The sequence below is a fragment of the Callithrix jacchus genome, chromosome 9, assembly GCF_049354715.1.
Source record: "Callithrix jacchus isolate 240 chromosome 9, calJac240_pri, whole genome shotgun sequence".
NCBI classification, from domain to species: Eukaryota; Metazoa; Chordata; class Mammalia; order Primates; family Cebidae; genus Callithrix; species Callithrix jacchus.
In genome coordinates, this window is record NC_133510.1 from 7,201,518 (window position 1) to 7,227,025 (window position 25,508).

A 25,508-nucleotide genomic window follows, 5' to 3' on the forward strand; every position below is an offset into this window, starting at 1 on the left:
CTGAAATCTCCCTTCACTGCTCCAGTTGTAAGTGATCAATCATCTCTCTGATTTTTTATGCCACTCTCATCACTTATGGCAAAATTACCTTGAAATGTAGTTAACTTTTCAAGTGGCTGCGATTCTTTTCCCCAACCCGATGTAAGTTCCTTAAGGATGGGCACTATAGCTCCCCATTGTTGTAATCTCCTCGGTGACTTGATCATCCGAATTCGATAAATACATGTGAGTGATTGTGATAAGAGAAGAGGCAGGACTTTATTCACTCACACTGTCAAGCACATGAATTCCTGTCATGTGTTAATGAGCTAATGTTTGGCTCCCCTAAGTTAACATCCGTAAGAGGACGGATGAACAAGGAGTGTCCTTGTTCATTCCCTAGAAATAATTCTATTCCTAAACGTCAACACTTCTCGAGTCTTCATTCCCACCCCTACCCCACTTACATCCTGTAGATGGGTGACCTCGCTTTTTCTTTCACAGGAAAAGTAAAATGTACTAAATAAACATTCCTCAGACTTTTCGTCTCTCGTCCTCACCTACACACTCATATATATCCCCATCTATATTTCTTCTTCCCCATCCTATCTTCATTCTTACTCAGCACTACACACTTCAACTGTCCTCTGAACTTTTTTTTTCTCAAATTCAGAGGAAACTTAATTCTTCACTTATTCTTCTCTACTGCAGCAAGCCCAATATGTTTTTGAAGCCTTTTTCTGATGGCTACTTCCTTAGAGCAAATAAGCATGTTCAAGTGTCTCTAATTAATTAAAAAGTAAGAAAGATGATGGAAGAGGGGAAGGAAAATGAAGGGAAAACTCATTCCTTGACTGAGTTCCCTCCACTACCTTATCTCTACTCTCTATTCATTACCACGTTTAGTTTGGGTGTAGGCAGCATTTTTAATGACTTTCCCCCAAATTACAAAATGACTACAATCTCAATGCAGAAAACTTAGGAAACATATTTCACAAACATTTTTTATGTCTGCATATTTTCTTCAACATAATTTTAAGGGTGGATTTTTTTTTCATGACTGAATCCTAAATTGCTTCATCAATGCCTTAGAGTTGCACATTAAAGTTGTTTCCAATTTTTTTATTATAAACGATGCTGTGATGAGTATCTGTAGATGTACTTCTTTTTGCATATCTGTGATCACTTCCTTAGTAACAAAATGCAATTTCTTGGCCGGAGGCTATATTTTGGAGGAGTTTAATGCCTTCACAGCTAAGCGCCTTGAAAGAGTTCACTCGGTATCTACACTTCTCCCGATGTCCCCTCTGAAGCCCAGTGAGGTTAAGCGTCCACTTTCGTGACCTCAGTGACATCACTGAATCTCTTTCAATTGTTCTCCAAGGGTGATTTTTACAGTGGTCTCACCAATCCCTTCGAAAGCATTTGGCACCATTGATAATCCCTTCGCACCTCCATGAAATTTCCTTCTCTCTTGTTTTCTGTCACTTCACTGTCCTTTGTTTTCTTTCTCTCCTTTCTGTGCCCCCACCTCCCCAGTCAGTCTTTTCCATATACTTGTGCTGCATATTAAAGTTGTTATACTGATCTTCCTGGGCAATCTCATCAACCAAAGTATTAAACTACCACCTCGAAACAGATAACTCCAAAATACCTACTTTCAATATAGAAATTTGTCTCTTTACCTCCAACACAGTATATCCAACCACCAACTGGACATTACCTTCAAACTCAGTTATTATTAAAATTGAACTGATTGTTTTCCTAATACATTTGTTCCTTTGTCTGCAGTTTATTTTTATCTTTTATTTTATTTTATTTATTTATTTTGCCATGAGGTCTCACTATGTTATCCAAGCTGGAGTGCAATGGTGCAATCTCGGCTCATTGCAATGTTCACCTCCCAGGTTCAAGTAATTCTCCTGCCTTAGCCTTCCAAGTAGCTTATAGGCACCCACCACCACACCCAGCTAATTTTTGTATTTTTAGTGGAGGTGGGGTTTCACCATGTTAGTGAGGCTGGTCTCAAATTCCTGACCTCAGCTGATCCACCTGCCTCAGCCTCACAAAGTGCTGGAATTACAGGTGTGAGTCACCATGTCTGGCACTGCCTGCATTGTATTTTTCAGTTATGATGGCTCTATGATAGTACCTAGTTGTCCATGTGAGACATCTTGGAGCTATCTCCACTTCCGGTTATTTACCAAGTCCTACTCCTGTTCTCCGAGAGTTCTCCTTTCTTCTAAATGTGAATGGACTTTGACACATTCACTATATAGCACATTATACTTTGAACAATGATCAGCCTTTCATATTTTTCTGTAACCTATGATTCTATGACTTTTGGTCTCCATGTCATGTCCACACCAGGAACTAGGTCTGTGTCCCCAGTAGATATGACAATAATTATTTTTGTTACAAGGAGAGATATAAATTCATACTTGTTGACATTCAATAAATGTTTGTTGAATTGAATGAATGAATGATGGCATTTTGCTCCTTGGCAAAATTCTTAAGTAGGAGACATATCATTGGATCTTGTCTTCCTGTTCCTGGTCCTTTCTATTATTTCTCCCTCTCCCAAGGCACTCAAGCCTTTCATGTTGACCAGTCTCTCTAGTGAAATAGCAAAAGCGACTTGATAAAAACTGTCCCTGTGAGATGCATAACTCTGGAATGTTTGCACGTTGAGAAGACAATGGGATATCACAATTTAACAAAAGCAGATGAATGGCAAGGGGAAGACAATGGGGTATCACAATTTAACAAAAGCAGATGAATGGCAAGGGGAAGACAATTTGGGATGTACCAGAGGATGTTTGCAGCCATCTCATGTTGCCTATGTGTAGCAGAGACAGAATTCTCATATGACATAGAAATAATTAAAATTATTTTTATTTGAAAAGGTATATGAGGGTAGATTCCAGTATCTCTCATCTACTCTATAGAAACCATGATCTTAGCTCACCCTCTTGGTTGCCTGCTCAATGACATGGACTACATTGCGGAAGTCAGTGGAGAGGAAGCCCCTGCAAGGGGTAAAAGCAAAGCTACATTACCATGGTCTAAAATAGTCCCTGCAGTACATAGTTTTGCTATGTCAATAAACCACGCATCTCAATATCTCAATCTAGAAACTATCGCGTCCTTTATTCAATAGTTTAAAGCAGAAGGGGAAAAGAATCTTCAAACATGCTAATTCTCCACACAGTTCTTGCACTAAGTCATTAAAATCCCTCTTCAAAGCTTTGCAGGTACTTAAGTGGATTTAAAGAAAAGTGCAGGACAGTTCATGTTTCAAGAATTATATAATACTCAGTCAGCTTAGCCCATGTTTTTTTCTTTTCAAACTCACAGAGGCCCCAGCTTTATGTGGAAAATAATGTGCTCCCAGCAATGCTGATAGGCACAGCAGTCTCGCACTTTGTCAGTCCACAAGATTCCTCATTACACACAGCTAATCTAATGTTCTGCATTGACACACTGTGTTCTCCCAAGCATCACTACATTCATGCAATGTTGTTTCACAGGTGAGGAAAGATGAAATTTCAGGGTAGGATCAGGACAGCAAGAGACTAGTGTTTGAAGTGCTATGACATTATTTCACGAACTGTGTATCTCAATCCAAAGATATTTTATACAGTAGGCACTATAAATTTCACTTCACTTTTTTTAGTATCTGCTGAAATGTATTTTCTTTTATTCCTGTAAAGACATTAGAATGAAAAATTGAAGTGTTCCCATCTTGCCAAAGAGTGATCCTTCATTTCACTGGAATCCGCACTTGCCACTGTTGCTTTCAAAAGCAATACTATTTGGCAAATGACCTCACTGAAGATTCTGTTTCTGTTATTCCCACCAACAAGATGTGTATGAAGAAGGCAATCATGCAATCCTGCTTCCCATCCTCATTTGTATGTCTCCTCAGAAGTATCTCCTCCAAACACAGGACTTTATGTATTAATCTGTGTAACATTTATTATCAACTCTGTGCAAGGAATTTGTATTACTCACTATTTCCCCCTAGACTTCCTAGAATTCACTGCCAGGGTTTCTTTCTTTTTTCTTTCTTTCCTTCCTTCCTTCCCCCCCCTCCTTCATTCCTTCTTTCTTTCTTATTTCTTTTTCTTTTTCTTTTTCTTTATCTCTTTCCTCTTCCTTCCTTTCTTTCTTTCTTTCCTTTCTTCCTTTTTCTTTTTCTTTCTCTCTCTTCCCTCTCTCCCTTCCTCCCTCCCTCCCTCCCTCCCTCCCTCCCTCCCTCCCTTCCTTCCTTCCTTCCTTCCTTCCTTCCTTCCTTCCTTCCTTCCTTCCTTCCATGGTGGCAGTAGTGAGATTTTAGTCAAGAATGACATACAGGAAATGCACAGTGGCTCATGCCTGTAATCCCAGCACTTTAAAAGGCTGAGGCAGGCAAATCACCTGAGGTCAGGAGTTTGAGACTAGCCTGGCTAACATGGTGAAATCTCATCTTTACTAAAAATACAAAAATTAGCCAGGCATGGTGGCATATGCCTGTAATCCCAGCTACTCAGGAGGCTGAGGCAGGAGAATCACTGGAACCCAGGAGGCAGAGGTTGCAGTGAGCCAAGATCACGCCAATGCACTCCAGCCTGGGGGACAGATAGAGACCCTGTCTCAAAAACAAAATGACATAGAGACATTTACTTCCTGCCACCTAAGATGAACACCAGGGATTAGACTTAACCCTTGGATGAAAAATTAGACAAAAAAGTTGTTTTCAAGACGTAGAACATCAGAAAACTAAGGGCAATGATCACTGAGAAACATTAATATGACCCCTATGAATGCACCAGCCTACTTACTGAAGCTTCTAGGCTGTAGGACAAGAAAGAATAACTCAAGAAAATCCCAGAGGGGTCCCTGAATTGAGATAGCAAAGATAAAATCTCAGTAGGCCAAGGCAACCAGAATTCATAGTGCAGAGTACCAGAGAAGAGAGAGCTTCAGACAAAGAGAGCTCTGAAAGATTTCAATGGGTCTCCCTGGGGTGTAAAAGAATTACATCCCATAGAATTCTGCCCCAAAATAGCACAGGTAATAGAGTTACTAGACAAGGACATTGAAACAGTTTTTTTTAACTATAGTTTGTGTTCACTAAGTTAGAGGAAAGCTTGAGCAAAGATAGACAAATATTTAAAAGATATAAATCAAATTTCTAGATATGAAAACTATAATTACTGAGATGAAAAATATAACATGTGACAATAACAACATATTAGATGATGAACATGAAAATATTAGCAAATTTTCAGATACAGAATTAGTGATAGGGTTTGGCTCTGTGTCCCTACCCAAATCTCATCTTGTAGCTCTCATAATTCTCACGTGTTATGGGAGGGAACCAGTGGGAAATAACTAAATCATGGGGGGTGGGTCGTTCCCATGCTATTCTTGTGATAGTGACTGGGTCTCCTGAGATCTGATGGTTTTAAAACCAGGAGTCTCCCTGCACAAGCTCTCTTTTTGCCTGTTGCCATCCATGTAAGATGTGACCTGCTCTTCCTTGCCTTCCTCCATGATTGTGAGGCCTCCACAGCCATGTGGAACTGTAAGTCCAATTAAACCTCTTTCTTTTGTAACTTGCCCAGTCTCAGGTATGTCTTTATCAGCAATCTGAAAATGGACTAATACAATTATAAATTATTAAAAATGAAACACAGAAAAAAGGCTGAAAAAATGAACAGTGTTTCTGTGAGATGTGGGATAACTTCAAGTGGCTTAAAATACATGTAACTGGTGTCTACAAAAGAAAAGGGGCAGATAAAACATTTAAAAGTATCATGGTCAAATTTTTTCCAAATTCTATAAACCCACAAATCCTAGAATCTCAACAAATCCCAAGCACAGAAAACGTGAAAAAAACGACATCAAGGAACATCATAGTTAATTTGGTCAAAACCAGGCATAAAATTTAAAACTTGGCCAGGTACAGTAGCTTATATCTATAATCTCAGTTATTTAGGAGGCCACAGAAGGAGGATCTCTTGATGCCAGAAGTTCAAGACCAGCCTGGTAACAAAGCAAGAACCTATCTTACAAGATAGGTATGGTGGTATGTGCCTGTAGTCCCAGCTAGTTGCAAGGTTAAGGTGGGAGGCTCGCTTAGGCCCAGGAGTTTCAGGTTCCATGAATTATGTTGGCATCATTGCACTGCAGCCTGAACAACAGAGCCAGATCCTGTCTCAAGGGGGAAAAAAGGAAAAAGTTGCAAAGCAGCAAGAGGGGGAAAAAGTATAATATGTATAGAAGAACAAAGATAAGCATAACAGCAGACTTTTTATTAGAAACAAGACAACCAGGAAGACACCGGAGCCATATCTTTTTTTTTTTTTTTTGAAATGGAGTCACACTCTGTCACCCAGGCTGGAGTACAGTGATGTAATCTCAGCTCACTGCAACCTCCACCTCCCAGGTTCAAGTGATTCTTCCACCTCAGCCTCCCAAGTACCTGGGACTACTGGCATGTACCACCATGCCCAGCCCAATTTTGTACTTTTAGTAGAGACAGGGTTTTGCCATTTTGGCCAGGCTGGTCTTGAACTCCTGACCACAGGTGATCTACCTGCCCTGACCTCCCAAAGTACTGGGATTACAGGTGTGAGCCACCACATCCAGCCCAGTATCTTTTAATAAGAAGAATAAAATTGTCAATCTAGAATTTTATACCCAGCAAAAATATCTTTTAAAAATGAAGGCAAAATACTCTTTTAAGTGCAATAAGCTGAAATAATGCATTAGAAACTATGTAGATAAATATAAAATCTTTTTAATAAAATGATAATAAAAATAATACATTATTATTAAACCTCCCCCTAAAAATAGCATGTAAAACAGAAATAATAAAAATGTATTAGAGCTTAAATATCATTAGTAGTTAAGGAAGTACAAATTAAAACCACAATTAAATACTAGTACATACCTATTAAAATGTCTAAAGTTAAAAATACTGACAATGTTGAGTAACTGGGACTCTTGTACACTGCTGGAAAAATGTAAAATGTTACAACCACTTTGAAAAAGTTTAACAATTTCTTAAAAAGTTAAAAATACACCTGCTAGTCATTCTCCTCCTAGGTATTTACATAAAAGTAATGAAAGCCTATGTCCACCCAACAACTGTTCACAAATCTTCACAGCTTTATGTGTAATAATCAATAACTGTAAACAATCTAAATGTCCATCATCAAATAAAGAAATGGACAAACAATGCAATATATCCATACAAAGGCATTTTATTCAATAATAAAAAAAAAGAACTACTGATATATAAACCAACATTAATGAATATCAAGATAATTATGTTAATACTAATGGAAGTCCTAGACAGAGCAATCAGGCATGAGAAAGAAATAAAAGGCACTTGAATTGGAAAAGAATAGGCCAAATTATCTCTGTTCACCAATATTATGATCTTATACAAAGAAAACCCCAAAGATTGCTCCAAAAGACTCTTAGACCTGATAAATCACTTCAGTAAATTATTGGAATATAAAATTAATATACACGAATCAGTTACATTCCTATAAAACAACACTCAAGCTAAGAACCAAATCAAGAGCTCAATTTCATTTACAATAGCTACAAAAATAATAAAATACCTAGGAATACATTTAACCATGGAGGTGAAAGAGCGCTACAAGGAGAACTACAAAACAGTGATGAAATAAATTATAGATGATACAAACAAATGGAAAAATATCCCATGCTCATGGATTGGAAAAATCAATATTGTTAAAAATTACCATACTACCCAAGGCAATTTAAGATTCAATACAGTTCTTATCAAATTACCAAAGTCATTTTCATGGAGTTAGAAAAACAATTCTAAAATTCATATAAAACAAAAAAAAAAGAGCTGAAATGGCCAAAGCAATTCTAAGCAAAAAGAAAAAAGCCAGAGGCATCTCATTTCCTGAATTCAAAATACACTACAAGGCTATATAGTAATCAAAACAGCATAGTTCTGGTAGAAAAATAAACATAGATCAACAGAACAGAGACCCCAGAAATAAAGCCAATACCTACAACCAAATGATCTTTGACAAAGTCAGCAGAAATAAACAGTGGGGAAAGGACACTCCATGCAATACATGTGCTGGGAAAACTGGCTAGCCATAAGCAAAAGGTTTACCATACACAAAAATTAACTCTCTTACCATCTACAAAAATTAACCATGCACAAAATCCATATGTAAAAATTAACGCAAGATGGATTAAAGACTTAAATGTAAGACCTGAAACTTTGAAAATCTGAGAAAAAAACAAGGAAAAACTTTTCTAGACATTGGCCTAGGAAAATAATTTATGAGTAAGACCTCAAAAGTAATTACAACAAAACCAAAAATAGACAAATGAGACTTGAACTGAAGAGCACAGAAAAAAAAAAATCAGCAGAGTAAACAGACAATCTACAGAATGCAAGAAAATATGCATCTGACATAGGCACCTAACAAACTGCATCTGACAAAGGCCTGATATCCAGAATTTATAAGGAACTCAAACAAATCAACAAGAAACAATAACCCCATTAAAAAGTAGGCATAGGGCCAGGCATGGTGGCTCAAGCCTGTAATCCCAGCACTTTGGGAGGCCGAGGCGGGTGGATCACAAGGTCAAGATATTGAGATCATCCTGGTCAACATGGTGAAACCGCGTCTCTACTAAAAATACAAAAAATTAGCAGGGCATGGTGGCACGTGCCTGTAATCCCAGCTACTCAGGAGGCTGAGGCAGGAGAATTGCCTGAACCCGGGAGGCGGAGGTTGCGGTGAGCCGAGATCATGCCATTGCACTCCAGCCTGGGTAACAAGAGTGAAACTCTGTCTCAAAAAAAAAAACAAAAAAAAAGAAGGCAAAGTACATGAACAGATATTTCTCAAACAAAGACGTACATATGACCAAGAAACATATGAAAAAATGTTCAAAATCACTAACCATCAGATTAATGCAAATTAAAATTAAAATGAGATACCATCTTATACCAGTCAGAATGGCTATTATTAAAACGTCAAAAAATAACAGATGTTGGCAAAAATGCAGACCACCAACACACTGTTGATGGGAATGTAAATTAGTACAACCTTTATGGAAAACAATATGGAGATTCCCCAAATAACTAAAAATAGAACTGCCATTTGATCCAGCAATTCCACTATCAAGTATCTACCCAGAGGAAAAGAAATTGGTATATCCAAAAAAACACCTGGCCTCATATGTTTATCACAGCACTATTCATAATAGCAAAGCTACAGAATCAGCTAAGTTTCCTTCAGTGGTTGACGGGATAAAGAAAATATGGTATATGGACACCACGGAATACTACACAGCCATTAAAAAGAATGAAATTATATCTTTCGAAGTACCATGGATGGAGCTGGAGGCCATCATCCTAAGTGAAATAACACGGAAACAGAAAACCAAATACTGCATGGTCTTACTTATAAGTAGGAGCGAAAACAATGGGTTCACATGGTAATGGAGATGGAGATAATAGACACTGGCCACTGAAAAAGTGGGAAGTTGGGAGCGGAGTGAGGGTTGAAAAATTACCTGTGGAGTACAATGTTCACTGCTTGGGTGACGGGCTAACTAGAAGCGCAAAGCTTACTGTTACACAATATATCCATGAAACAAACCCGCACATGTATCCTCGGAAACTAAAATTTGAAAATTATTATTACTATTATGTTGAGAAAAAGAAGCCATCACAGATAACAGTACACATATATAAAATGCTGGAAAATACAATGTAATCTGTATTGATGGGAAGGGATTCATGGTTTTCTGGGATTAAATAGGGTAGGGAGAGGATGTCACCAGCTTATAAACATGCTAAATTATATTTGAGTGAAAGTTAAATAATAATATACTTTGAACGTATGCAGTTTATGGATGTCAACTATATTTCTATAAAGCTGTTTTTAAAATATAAAAGAATTGCATAAATTATAAGTGCTATGAATAGGGTTTTTTTTTTTAGTCTATCTTTTTTTTTTTTTTTTTTTTTTGAGACGGAGTTTCGCTCTTGTTACCCAGGCTGGAGTGCGCAATGGCGCGATCTCGGCTCACCGCAACCTCCGCCTCCTGGGTTCAGGCAATTCTCCTGCTTCAGCCTCCCGAGTAGCTGGGATTCCAGGCACGCACCACCATGCTCAGCTAATTTTTTGTATTTTAGTAGAGACGGGGTTTCACCATGTTGACCAGGTTGGTCTCGATCTCTCAACCTCGTGATCCACCCGCCTCGGCCTCCCAAAGTGCTGGGATTACAGGCTTGAGCCACCACGCCCGGCCTTTTTAGTCTATCTTAATTGTGGTATCCAAGCATAGACACATAAGTATGCTCATTTTATATTTCTTGAATCCGAAGTACTAGGAAAACTGGCATGTGGTTACAGTTGTTACATATATCTGTGCCATGTTGCCTTTTCACAAGGCCATGTGCAGAAGATGCCCATCTATTAAGATATGCCCCTGTAATAAACTTTTACTAGCTGAGCTGGTGGCATTCTGTGATTTAGAAAAGGATTAAGTTTACCAGCACTTAATTTTGCCTCTTCTCACTTGACTACTGGGGATTATTAAATAATGAATATTTCACTGACCGTTATTTGTTACAAACTTGGAAACTTTAAACTTGGGTAGCAGAGAGTGGTGACTGTCGACCAGATATTCATGATCACCTTCCACAAAGTAGAGCTGCTATTGAGAAGGGGCTGCCCTGTTAAAGCCTCAGGCCCTGCTATATAATTTGTGTGGACTAGTGCAAAATAAAAATGGTAAAAATGCAGACCCCTCTTTAAAATATATATATAAAGAATTTCAAGATGGTAAGAGCAGAACATTAAATCAGGCATGGAACCCTTCTAAGTGTGGGACCCTGTGCCGCACAGGTCACATCACCATGAAGCCATACCTGCTTAGCCCTTTACATATCATGTAGGAGTTAAGGAAAGGATGTGATTAGTTCTTGCCACGGGAACGTGAACAGAAGTGATACGTATCACTCCCAGCCAAGTGTTTAAAAAGGAAGTGTGCCTTTGCTATCCTCTGTCTTCTGCCACTTAGATATCCTTGATCAAAGTGACATCAGATGCTTCGTGGTGAACGTGTCAGAGCCTCCATAGTCAAGTCTCAAAACAACTGCGAGCTACAGAGCCTGCCCTCCCCTCCTCCGCTTAAACTAGTACCAAACCAAAACACGGAATGTGACTTGAGCGAAATAGTGTCTGATATGATGAGGCCTTAAGATCTGGGGACTTGCTGCTACGGCAGCAAGCATTAACTTAACTAATAGATGAGTTGAGAATGCAAGACGTTGAGCTGAAATTCCTTAAAATCCAGAGAGACAAAGGGGGTTGCTGCTTCACTCATATCAAGTCTCTATCTCTAACTCTCCTCTCCGTTCTAAGCTCTCCATAACTTTGGACACACAGTAGATGCTCAAAGCGTATTTGTCCATTCATTATTTTAACAAATAGTTTCTGAGCAATTCCTATGTGCCAGGTACTGGGTACTATAGATTCAGCAGTGAATAAAATAGAAGTCCCTACCCTCATGAAACTTAAAAGGAAGATTCCATTAAATAAAAGAATGAAACAAGGATGAGTACATCAGGAGGAAAGCAGACAATACCTGGTAACAATGAGGAATATTATTCCCCAGAAATTGTCATGATACATATAGAATTGCTGTATCAGTTAAGACTAACTTATATATACACTGTAGGACTTAACTGACTTTGAGCAGAAAATGCCCCTGTAAATGAATGGGTTTCAAACCATCACTCAGTAGACCTGCAATCATCTATGGTGGCAGGGAGTGGTAGAAAGTGGAAGAATTATTCATTCTTTTCTTAATTCAAAATGAAAGGTTGAGAGAGATGCCATTTAAAAGAAATGCATTTTTGCCCATTAACTAGATTCTATTCCACCTGGCAGTGGGATTCTATTCCACTACCATCACCTTTGGCAGATAGACCCCACATTCTCTAATCATAAACAATATAGTATTTTGGATCTTACTGTAAAAATCTTACAGAAATAGCTATAAAACTCCTGTATATAGAGAACTTGAAGTGCTATGATAAGCATACACAGGCTAGCAGGGATTTCAGTTCAACATTTGAAGCAATAATTATTTTTTAATTATTGCAATTATTGTACATCTAAGTAAGCATTTTTAAGGGAAAAAAATTTTAATTAACACATGCAGAAGCTATACAATTTAACTGAAGCCCTTACTCCCCAAAACTCAAGGAATTTCTGAAGGCCCAGCCCAAGCACAGACACAGCTTTATATTAGTCCAGCATTTTACCTACCCTTTTCAAATTTCATCCCAGTAAAAATAAGCTATTCTAAAATGTGAATTCTCTATTCTGTTTTTTTAATACAAAATATGTATCAAGTATGCACAAATAATAAATATGAGACTCAGTGATCTATCTGAATGAAATACACCCATTTAATCACTTCCCAAGTTAAGAATGAGAATAATCTCAGATCTCATCTGCCCTCCCCAAGTAACTTCTAACACCACAGATTATTTTTGACTATTATTGAACTCTATATAAATGAATCATATAATACACTTTTTTTGCTCTCCAAACTTTCTATTTTAAAAACTTTTAAACCTACAGAAAAGTTATAAGAATAGTACCAAACAAACCTGGATGTTATTAACTTATGTTTTCTAGTTGTTAACGTTTACCTATTCTTGCTTAACCTATCTCTCTTGATAGGTGATAGATAATAGATAGATGATAGATAGATAGACAGACAGATGATGATAGATAGATAGATAGATGATAGACAGTTGGATAGATGATAGATAGATAGATAATAGATAGACAGACAGATGATAGATAGATAGATAATAGATAGATGATAGATAGATAGATAATAGATACAGTTAGATAGATGATAGATAGACAGATGATAGATGATAGATAGATGAAAGATAGATAGATAGATAATAGATAGATAGACAGACAGACAGACCATTAGATGATAAATAGATAGATGATAGATAGATAGACAGATAGACAGCTGTATCATGTATCACCAGGAAGTTTCAGATTATGGATATAATACCTCATTTTTAATACCCATATCCCAAAAATAAAGTCATACTCTTACATAACCATATAACCACACCTAAAAATTGGTAATAACTCCGTGATACCTAATATCCAGTTCATATTTAATTTTCTTCGATGATACCAAAAATGACTTTTATAAACTTTATTTTCAACAGGTCTCACTCATTACGTGTGGGTGTTCGCTGTCTCCTTAGCCTCTTTTAATTTAGGACCTAACCCCGACTTCTTTTTTATCCATACGTTTCCTTTTTGGAAAATCCAGACCATTTGTCTTTTTAGGGTGTGTCACACCCTGGATCTGTCCACCTCTTTATGGTGGTGTTTAGGTTTGTCTCCATCATCTGTATTTCCCCTACATTGTAGGTTTGATCTGGAAGCTTGATATAGTAAGTATTTCTGGCATGTATACTTCATAGAAGGACATTCCGTCTGTACATCTATTCAGTACACCTGGATATCCATTCTTCTCACGTAAGTTCCTCCGTAATTCTCTGTGACCATTTCCAAGAATAGCAGCAGTTAAGTCCCAGGAACCCTTCAGTAAAACCGAAGACGTTACAGAACATATGGAGCAGAGACGCTTGTCCATAAGCACATGGCGGCTTGATTGAGTTGGCTGCAGCGTCATTTTCACTGAGGACTTGGTTCCCCGATCCTCATGGTTGGCTGCTATCATCTGAATGTGTGCCCTTTAACTTCATATGTTGAACTTCTAACCCCAAAGGTGATAGTATTGGGAAGTGGGCCTTTTGGGAGGAGATTAAGTTATGAGGGCTCCACCCTCATGAACAGGATTAGCACCCTTATAAAAGAAACCTGAGACCCCTAATTCTTTTCCCATGTAAGGTTACAGTGAGAACATGGCTGTCTATGAGAAAGTGGACCCTCACTAAACTCCAAATCTGCCAGTGCCTTGATCTTACACCTCTCAGCCTCCAGAACTGTGAGGCATGAATTTCTGCTACAGAGTCTTTAATTCCATGAAAGAAGGACAATATACTTTTCAAACAGTTTTATAGAAAATAGCCAAGCCTGTTTTTGCAGTGACCATTTATTAAAGAAAAATATCTCCCTAGCATATTTCATGTCTATTGACATCAAAAAAAAAAGAGGGCGGGAAAACAGAAGTAAAATGAAACTAGAGAATCAAAAGGGAGACGATGATAGCATTAGAGAGGTGATTCTCAAACTTTTAGGCCATGACTTACAACCAATTATACATGAGCATATATAAACTGAAATATGCATTTCACAAAACTTATCCTTACTACATGTGAAGAAACCCTTGTATTTTATATCTTAGCCTATGTCATAAAAAAAAATAATCTGTGTTTAATCCATAAAATGTTTATAACCCCCAAAGGTCCATGAGTTAGAGTTGGAGGGGAAAAAATGCATTAGGCTAGCTAGGCTAAGTGTTTAACAAATAAATGAGGAGTTAGAATAGCTTACCTCAGTTGAGAATTAGCTGTTATATCTTAATTATTCAAATCCACTTTTTTCTCAGCTATAGCATCATGCAAAGACCAGTTGGAATCAAAAGACTTGAGTTTGGATCCCTACCTATCTGCTTTTCGCTGGAAGATCTTGGATGTGTTCTTTGGCCTTTTCTGGAAATGTGTTCTTCCTCTTTGAAACGGATAATGTGAACTTCACAGAGCTGTTGCACAGGCTGAAGGAGAAAAGGACTGGGAAAGTGCCTGGCACAAAACAAGGAAATGCTGTTTCATGGTTCCGGGGGTAAACTCTAAAGCTATAGTGCAATTTCCCTTTTGCTGGAAGAAATCAGAGTAAGTAAACTAAGTGAGCTTTCTCGATCACTTTCAACTGTGTACAGTCACCCTGACAAACCATCCCTTCTTGTATTTCAGGCAGTCTGTGAGAAGAGTAGGTTGGACAGGAAGAAGCACTGGGCAAAATAACAAAACAAACAAACAAACAAAAAATCTCAGTACATATAAAATCCTCCCGAGTAACACGGTTCTTGGATAACGTAACAGTGAAAATTGGCAGAAATGACCAGCTCAGACTATCCAAATTCCTGCCATGGAAACAGTAACTGAAAACCAGTAAAATGGTTTAGGTTTGTGCTGGTTTCTTCCTCTAAGCGGATGCATCTCGCTTATCATTTGTTTTCATTATTCCTGATGTGTTGCCTATCACATCGCAAGCTTCTTCAAAGGGAAAGGAATAAGCAGTTGTCATAACAACAAAGCTCTTCATTACCCTGGGAACCTTCAACAGCTTTATTTAAAATGAAGGAGAAAAAAGAACCCTAACCAATTAGCTTTATCAGTCTGATTCATGTTCTTCTTAAACTGATAACTGTTTCCTGAAGAACTTACAATTTGATGGGGAATGTGTCATGAATATTTATGCTAACATAAAACTCGGAGAAAAATTGGCAAGCTAATTATCACTTGGAAGGTGTTTCTGGTCAGATTCCTGCCCAGTGATCCATTTGATTTTTTTTAATGACTTTTATTAAACAAATCAAAGAATTAGTGGGACTTTTGCCAACATCTATCCAATGGTTCAAGAACAGCAATGAGACCTATTTAGGTTTAAACTTTAAAGCCAAGGCTTCACCCTCACTAATTTGATTTGCGTTAACTTTTTCATTCCGTTAAACCGGAAATGTTCTTGTCTGCCTTCCTCCTTTCCTTCTCTGTGCCAGAGATACAGTGGAAGTCCCTAGACAGTTTTAATTCTGCCCTTCTCTGCAGAATTAAAAAAGCAGATGTTTTCTTCTGGCTGCTGGAGATAAGACTGAGAACTAATTATTGTTCTGGTCCCAAATCCCACAGGTGTTTTCATTCCTGCCCTGTGACCGCAGGAAAAATAAATAGTAAATCTGAGAGGGTCTTGTTGGGGTGCTCTCCAGGTTCAGGCTTAGAGCCAAATCTTTGAATATCTCCGGCAAGTGAAAATCTATGCAAGAGTCAGCAAGCTTTTTCTGTAAAAAGCTAGATATTAAATATGTTTGACTTTGCAAGATATAGAGTCACTGTTGAAATATTCAGTTCTGCCATCTTTGAGTCAATCAGCCATAGACAATATGTAAATCAATGGACTAGGCTGGATTTGGTCCAACCATAGTTTGCTGACCCCAAAGGCTTGCCAAGAAATTAGATACCTACCACCAAAGAAACAAGTGCATAATTTACTTAAACAATAGTAAACACCTAGACAGCAGGCTCACAAATACTATTTTATTTAATCCTGAAATAAACATTACCCTAAGAGGTAGTCATTATCATTTTCTTATCTTTTTTTTTTTTGAGACGGAGTTTTGCTCTTGTTACCCAGGCTGGAGTGCAATGGCTCAATCTCGGCTCACCACAACCTCCGCCTCCTGGGCTCAGGCAATTCTCCTGCCTCAGCCTCCCAAGTAGCTGGGATTACAGGCACGCGCCACCATGCCCAGCTAATTTTTTGTATCTTTAGTAGAGACGGGGTTTCACCATGTTGACCAGGATGGTCTCGATCTCTTGACCTCGTGATCCACCCGCCTCGGCCTCCCAAAGTGCTGGGATTACAGGCGTGAGCCACCGCGCCTGGCCTCATTTTCTTATCTTACACATGAGAAAGTAATACTTGAGTGCTCAGGTAACTCCTCTAGTAGATCGAACAGATGATATCTTTATTTCAGTTTCAGTGCTCTTTCTACCTATCACATACCCAGCTGCCTAGTAAACAATGCACATTATACAGATAAAACAGAAATAAATGTAAGGGATAACAATTTCTATAGATATAGTTAGTGGTCAGCAGAGTGCAATATATCAACCCTCATCTAGCTCCATTGAGTCTCCCATGATACTAACTCAAGCATTAGACCAAGCTGTGAGTAGCCAGAAAATTCTGTGTGCTGGGTCCCAGGGTCATTTCTGGAGTGATCATAGAGGCCTAGTTCACTCTAAAATGTTTTCTCAAACTAAAACCAAGAAAGACTTTGGCAATTATTTGGGGTCAAGGGAGGAATACCATCCAGAAAGAGTCTGCACTGAATCAAATTCAGGAGCAGTATGAGTCAAGCTCGGAACACACTTAGAGTCTACATATAGGTAAGATTCTTCGGTTATGGAAGATTTTGCAGGCAACTATTCTTTAATTATGACAACTCTACACAGTTAGGACATTGCATTAGGAAACGCAGATGCACCATCTGTTAGAAATGGTGCATTTGAAGAAAACATGATTTGACTGATTTTTTTGTTAGACTTTATCCTGACAAATATTAACTCTGTATTGTCCAGCTCAAATGAAAGTCTCAATGAAAAATACTGCTGATGAGGCATCTGTAAGTGATGCCCTATGTATCTATTTCAATTCAAGTATATGCCTGACACCTAGGTGTTACTGAGTGCCTAGGTGTCAGGACAAGTAAAATAATCTCTGCTTTTAGCAATAATAATAAAACAGCTATCTAAATGAATATGATAAAAGAAATAATTTAGTTTGGAAAGGAATTAGCATTACCTAGATTCAAAAACAGAAGAGATGTGGAGACAGACAAAGGAGGTTTCATAAAGCAACATGTCTTAGTCTGTTCAGACTGCTAAAAAAATACTATAGACTGGGTGACTTACAGACAACAGTAACTATTTATTCCAGTTCTAGAAAGTCCAAAATCAAGCACCAGGAGAGGCAGTGTCAGATAAGAGCCTGTTCCTCATAAACAGCCATCTTCTTACATGCCCTTATGGATGAAAGATGTAAGGAGGCCCTCTGAGGTATCTTTTGTAGGGACCCTAATCCTATTCATGCAGCCTCCATCCACATACTCTAATCTCCTCCAAAGGCTCTACCTCCTAATACTATCACTGATATGGTCTGGCTCTATGTCCCCACCCAAATCTCATCTTGAATTGCAATCCAAATTATAATCCTCATGTGTTCAAAGAGGGACATCATGGGAGGTGCCCCCATGCTATTCTTATGATAGTGAGTAAGTTATCATGAGATCTGATGGTTTTATAAGGGGCTTCTTCTCGCTTTGCTCTGTACTTCTCTCTCCTGCTGCCATGTGAAGACCACACGTTTGCTTCCCCTTCCACCACGATTGTAAGTTTCCTGAGACCTCACCAGTCATGCAGAATTGTGAGTCAGTTACACCTCTTTCCTTTATATATTACCCAGTTTTGGGCAGTTCTCTATAGTAGTGTGAGAATGGACTAATACAGCAAACTGGTACTGAGATTGGTACTGAGACAGTGGGGTGCTGCTGTAAAGATGTAAAAAACGTGGATGCAATTTTAGAACTGGGTAACAGACCAAGGTTGGAACAATTTAGAGGGCTCAAGTTGGAACAATTTCCTGTCTTAAAAGAAGACAGGAAAATGTGGGAAAGCTTGGAACTTCCTAGACACTTGGAGGGCTCAGAAGACAGGAAGATGTGAGAAAACTTGGAAGTTCCTAGAGACTTGTTGAATGGCCTTTGTCCAAAATGCTGATAGTTACATGGACAATGAAGCCCAGACTGAGGTAGTCTCAGATGGATATGAGAAATTTGTTGGAAACTGGAGTAAAGGTCACTCTTGCTATGCTTTAGCAAACAGACTGGCAGTATTTTGCCCCTGCCCTAGAGATCTGTGGAACTTTGAACTTGAGTGGGATATTTAAGGTATCTGGCAGGAGAAATTTCTAAGCGGAAAAGTGTTCAAGAGGATGCAGGGCATAAAAGTTTGGGAAATATGCAGCCTGATAATGTGATATAAAAGAAAAACCCATTTCTGGGGAGGAATTCAAGCCCACTGTAGAAATTTGCATAAGTAACAAGGAGCCAAATGTTAATCAACAAGACAATGGGGGAAATGTCTCCAGGGCACCTTCACAGCAGCCCCTTCCATCACAGGCTCAGAGGCTTAGGAGGGAAAAATGGTTTCCTGGGCTGGGCCCAGGTGTCCCCTGCTCTGTGCAGCCATGAGATATGGAGTCCTGTTTCCAACTGATTCAGCACCAGCCATGGCTAAAAGGGGCCAAGGTACAACTTGGGCCATTGCCTCAGAGTTTGCCAAAACCCAAGACTTCGCAGCTTCCACATGGTGTTGAGCCTTTGGGTGCACAGAAGTCAAGAATTGAGGTTAGAGAACCTCCACCTAGATTTCGCAGGATGTATGGAAATGCCTGTATATCCAGGCAGAAGTTTGCTAAAGGGGTAGAGCCCTCATGGAGAACCTCTGCTGGGTCAGTGTAGAAGAGAAATGTGGAGTTGGAGCCCCCTACAAAGAGTTCCCACTGGAGCACTACCAAGTGAAGCCATGAGAAGAGGACCACTGTCCTCCAGACCCCAGAATGGTAGATCCACTGACAGCTTGCACTGTGCACCTGGAAAAGCTGAACACCCAATGACAGCCCATGAAAGCAGACAAAAGTGGAGCTATACCCTACAAAGCCACAGAGGCAGAGCTGCCCAATGCCATGGGAGCCAATGTCTTGCATCAGTGTGACCTGGATGTGCAAGATAGAGTCAAAGGACATCATTCTGGAACTTTAAGGTTTGATTACTGCCCTGTTAGATTTCAGATTTACATGGGGCCTGTAGCCCCTTTGCTTTGGCCATTTCTCCCATTTAGAATTGGTGTATTTACCCAATGCCAGTACCCTCACTGTGTCAAGGAAGTAACTAACTTCCTTTTGATTTTACAGGTTCATAGGCCGAAGGGACTTACCTTGTCTCAGATGAGACTTTGGACTTGGATTTTGGGGCTAATGCTAAAATGAGTTAAGACTTTGGGCGAACAGTTGGGAAGGCGTAATTGTGTTTTGAAATGTGAGAAAGATGAAATTTTGGAGGGGCCAGGAGCAGAATGATACAGTCTGGTTCTGTGTTCCCACCCAAATCTCATCTTGAACTATAATCCAAATTGTAATGCCCACATGTTGGGGGAGGGACCTCATCTGGGGTGATTAGGTCATTGGGGGGCTAGTTGGATTACAGTCTGCCACAAAGGTTAAAATTAGAAGTCAATGGACCATATTCAGCCTGGAAACTTTTTGTTTTCTTTTTCTGGTCTACACAGGTTTTTTTAATTTTTATTTTTTATTTAAATGTGTTGCCAACAATAAAATTTGGAAGATTTTACATAAGAGTTGGATTTAGGGATTTTCTTAAAAAGTCAGATGCTCTAACAACCAGAGGCATGATTACTACCTGTGAACAATTGGGGCTGTGTAGAAGCTGACGTCTAGCACAGGGCATGACCTCTCCTCCCATTTTTCTGGTCCCCTCCAGTCCCACTGTACCCATTTGTGTTACATACACGGCCTCTGTAGGCATCTGAGTTTGCAATAACTAATTCAAAAGAAACACGTGAAATATAGTCTAAGATAAGGTGAGAGAACTTGAAACGATTTCAGTATGATTAGAAAGTGCTTGAAATTATCCAGTTCACTTCCAAAATAAGTGACTGACTATTAAGTTATAAGCCATGTATTGCTGAAATAGGAAAAGCAGATTGAATCACCTATACTATGGAGAAGATCATTGAGTTGCCTATAAACTGAAAATTATGAATTTGATTCAGTAAACAATGCTGAGCAATTGAAGGTTTTTGGATTTAAGAATGATATACAAGAGCTAATTTTGTTTTTCCAAAAAAATGTTAATTCTGATTAAAATACATTTTAAAAATTTATACACTTTGTTTGAGAAAGTAAACAGGTTATTTTATAAACTATGTTGGAACTAAATGTACTGTGAAGTTCGTTTATGTTTTGATTTATAAGTTGGATGACCTCAATTTGAATCTTGTGTCCTATAACTTTTTTTCCACGTTCTGCATGAATTTCAAAACACTTCCCATAAACTCAAGCATAAATATATGTGGAACCACAATCATTAAAATAGTTTTATAAGTTGTGTGTTTGCCTATTACTATCTTTATACAATTTATAGGCAATTATTTTCAAACAGAAAATAATTCCAAAGCACATTTATAAATAAAAGGCAATCATTTTTGAGACATCTATATTTCAATATTCTTCACATTTTGAGGTTCACTATAAAATGCCAGCTGGGCATAGCAGCTCATGCCTGTAATCCTGGCACTGAGGTGGGTAGATTACTTGAGACCAGGAGTTCAAGGCTAGCCTGGCCAACAGAGCAAAACTCTGTCTCTACCAAAAAAAGAAAAAAGCCAAGATGTCAGTTGATGACATTAAGGTGTTTAAAGCTATTTCTTATACAACATTTATATGGACATAGTCAGCCTTTTGAGTCAATAGTATCCCTAGCAAGGACTATTTTTATCCTATGCTTAAAATATTCATATTTCCTTTATATGTTCATATAATAATTTCAGTAATTGTTGGCTTATAATAAGCAGGGTTTTTTTTGAAGTAAAAAAGGTAATTTAAGCACTTTCCCAATGATAAATTAGTTCAATATCTTACCTTTTCTAAGAAACGATGTCACTGGATGGGCACATCTCACCCTTTAGCTATTTTTTTAAAAAATTTCTCTTTTCCATTCCATTACCTTTCTAATCCTGAGGTTATTAGTCAACTCTCCATAAGATATTAGTTCATTTATTAAAAATTTCAAGCCCTGAACTGGGGCCATTGGCCAAGAATAAGTCCAGCAAAAACCATAGTTATCAGTTAAGGTTATATTTCATTTCTATTACCACTATATTGCCACTATTAACCATTTGTTTTTAGAGTATAGTCTCCTCAGTTTATTACAAATGAATTTGAATTTGAAAATTGCATGAGAATTGCACGGATTTTTGTTTTTTTGAAAGGACCTTCCTGATGACAAAATAATCTTCTCTTGAAGGCACAGGATCTTACTTAAGCCAATAAATGCTTATTTCTCGCAACACAAATACAAAGGAAACACTAGTTATTTTGATAATCACTGGGTTTCTGCAAGAGATACCCCATATATGCATATATTTAGGTGGTGGCTGTGCCATTCATGCCTCATAAATCAATCTGGCAGGTCCTTATGATGACTTCTGCTTTCATGCTTGACTTCCTTTGTTTTCCAACGTCTTCGCTGCACTGAAATCCTGAGATCAGGTGTACTAATCCAGAGGTGTGCTCATCAAGGAGAGATAAACAGACTGGCCTGTGTTCTTCCCAGCCTATCATGTGAGTTCTTTGCTCAGTCTTCTACCTAAAGTCATTTTGCCTTTTTTTCTGCACCCCTCACGTTACATGCTCATCTGAGTTTGTTGCCAGTTACCACCCCAGTCCATTTAGCATTACTGCTTTCCATGTTTCCCATTCTATATGAGCGTCAGTGTTTCATTATATGTTCCCAAATGTATTCACTCCTTATTATCAAAACATCACTATTTGGAATAATTTCTGCATATCTTTAGTCAGCAAATTTTCTTTTTACATTTTATACTCAAACACATCGAATAGAAATTAGGTGATGAGTTTTGAGAGTCCCTCTAATATATAAATGAGTCAAATTCAAAACATGTTACTGATACAGAATTTATCTTAGTAGTCATTTGTATTGCTGACTTATTCTTGGTCAAGGTATTAAGTTCACCTAGTAATTTTGGAATTAGGTGATTTCTACATCTACACGATCCAGAGAGTAAAGCTATCCCTATGGGAAAGACAAAACCAAAAGCCCTAATTATTCACAACAGAGACCGACAATGTGATAGGCTAAGTTTGTAAGGACAATTATTAATCACACATCTTAAGCAGCCTTGGTACATATCTTACAATAGGGTCTTGCATTGCCATTCAAATATTATGCTTCAGTTTTTATGCCTTGTCTCCTTAAATGATTTTAAACACTTGACAACATGGAGCGTGAGCGAGTGTGTGTGTGTGTGTGTGTGCGTGTGTGTGTATGTGCATGTGCCTGTGCACACACATATGTGTATTTCTGGGGTTTTCCACAGCTTCTAGCTCTATGCAGTATATATAATACAGGCTTGGAAATTTGTGAAGAAGGAAAGAAGGGAAGGAAAAGAGGATGAACTAAACAGTGGGAATGATGGCCCTTAAACACCAAGACAGAAATAGCGGGATCAAGGGCTTCCTGATCCCCCCACCAGCTCATTTATCACTAAAATTCCTACAGGGAAGGGGAGGATGATAGGAGAGGTAACCTAATCATATACTGTCCATGGTTTTTTTTTGAAGAAAAAAATGGTAATATTGCAGAGAAAAAGAAAACCATCAACTTTTAGAAGGTGAGATAAACGTGAAATATAAAATGTGGTTACACAGCTGTGGTTAGATATTGAGCACTTTCTTTTTTTGAGACAGAGCCTTGCTCTGTTGCCCAGGCTGGAGTGCAGTGGCGCATTCTCAGCTCACTGCAACCACCGCACAAGGTTTAAGCAATCCTTGTGCCTCAGCCTCCTGAGTATCTGGGATTACAGGCACGTGCCACCATGCCCGGCTAACTTTGTATTTTTAGTAGAGATGGAGTTTCACCATGTTGGCCAGGCTTGTCTTAAGCTCTTGACCTCAACCGATCATCCTCCTTAGCCTCCCAAAGTGCTGGGATTACAGGTGTGAGCCACTGCCCCCAGCCAATATTCAGCACATTTTTTACAGTCACTCAGTATATAGCAGGGACTCAACACCTGTTTGCAGCACCTATTATCTTACAATTTGTATGAACTTGATCATGTCAGTCTCTGTGCAAAAGCCTTCATGCATAATATCTATTTTGAAAAACTCATAAAATTTATATAAGCAAATAATCAATTCATTTTATACAAATATTTCATATATGTGACTTGTCTTATTGAAATATTCCTATAGCTCTATGTGGTAAGTACTATTATTATCCCCATTTGCACATTTATACGAACTAAGAAGCTTAGGCTGAAAATGATGAGTAACTGAGCGAAGCTTTGACACTAGCTAGCTAAGTGGCTGTGCAGAGTTCAAACCTAAGCATTCGAACTCCAAGCCTACATTTAGGCACTCCTCTAGCTCCTCAGGGACTACACAAATATTATGACTTAATAAGACAGAATTGTGTAATTCTGTTTGCCTTCTCTGACCCATGCTAGGCACCATAATAATGTTAAGTCTAATAGTCAAGTCCTACATCTAACAACACCCAAAGGAATGGTGTGTCTTTAGGACTTCATTAAATTTCTGGGGAAGGCCTGAAACCCATACAGAGTAACAAGTGCTACAGACATCACGCTGTTCTTACACCTAACAGCAGACAATGAATTACAGACGCCACACATTAGTGATCACGTACCAGTTCCTCTTTGCTTTGTTTTCTGAGGCAAGGCCTCACTCTGTCACCCAGGCTGCAGTGCAGTGGCGCAATGATAGTTCACTGCAACCTCGAACTCCTGGGCTCAAGCAATCCTCCCACCACGGCCTCCTGAGTATTCGGGACTACAGGCACGTGCCACCATGCCAATTGCTATTTTTTTTTAACCAATTCCTCTTTGGAAGCTTGAGCTTGTGTGAGAAAAAGAATAGTTTTGTCCTGGTCTCGATACTTCTCTGTCCGTTATCCCTGTCATTCTACACTCTCGAGCTCTAGGAGGGTCTTTTTGTTTGTTTATCAGGTCTCTGGGTTAAATTATTGGTCTTTTCATTTACAAATGCCCATAGTTGACTTTAGGTACCCCTTTTTTAAGTTTCCTTACGCCTTTCCTTCCCTCCAATATGTAGAGTTCAAGGTGTTTGTCTTCCTCATTTTTTTTTTGGCTTAGAGCAGTCTGTTCTGCTAGAGCCCTCTTTGCCAATTAGTACTTTTACTTCTTGGATAGGATGAAAGTATAGATTCTAAAGTCCATTCTAATTGGCCACCAAAACAGCTTCCTGTTTTGAACACATTTTTTCCCAGTATCCCATGCCATGATACTCTATCAGTCTGCACACGCTGTTAGAAGCAGTGGTTCAGAAACATCACTGCTTATTTTCTGTCCAATATTGTCACAGCTCAATATCTACTCTGTAATCCACCTTTCATGGCCTCAAATCCTTTCTCTGTGTTCCTTAGGACTTTACCACTGGTCTATGTCAGTATTCTTTGTTCCTTTTCCATCCTTTGAGATTCCCCAGTACTGTGGTCCTGGACCAGAGAATAAGACTTAGAAAAGCCTGAATTCCAATCTGTGGCACATCACCCTGTAAATCTCTGATGTGAATAATTCAGTGATTCTGCAGTGGTTTCTATCCTTTCATTCACACTGGGATCATCTTTCATTCATCTTTTGGGTGTTGCAAACATTTGAAATACTCCAAATGCTTTATTCTGAAATGAGGGAGAATATTTGTGATCAGAAGTAGAGAAACCGTAACTTCAGCCATTCCAGACAATTTTTAAACAATTTTTATGTTCTGGAGAAATAGCAGTGAACAAGGTAAGCCAGGGCTCTGTCCTCATGGAATTCACCTATTACTTTGTCATTAGTTAATATTCATCAACTACATTTGATATGGAAAACATAT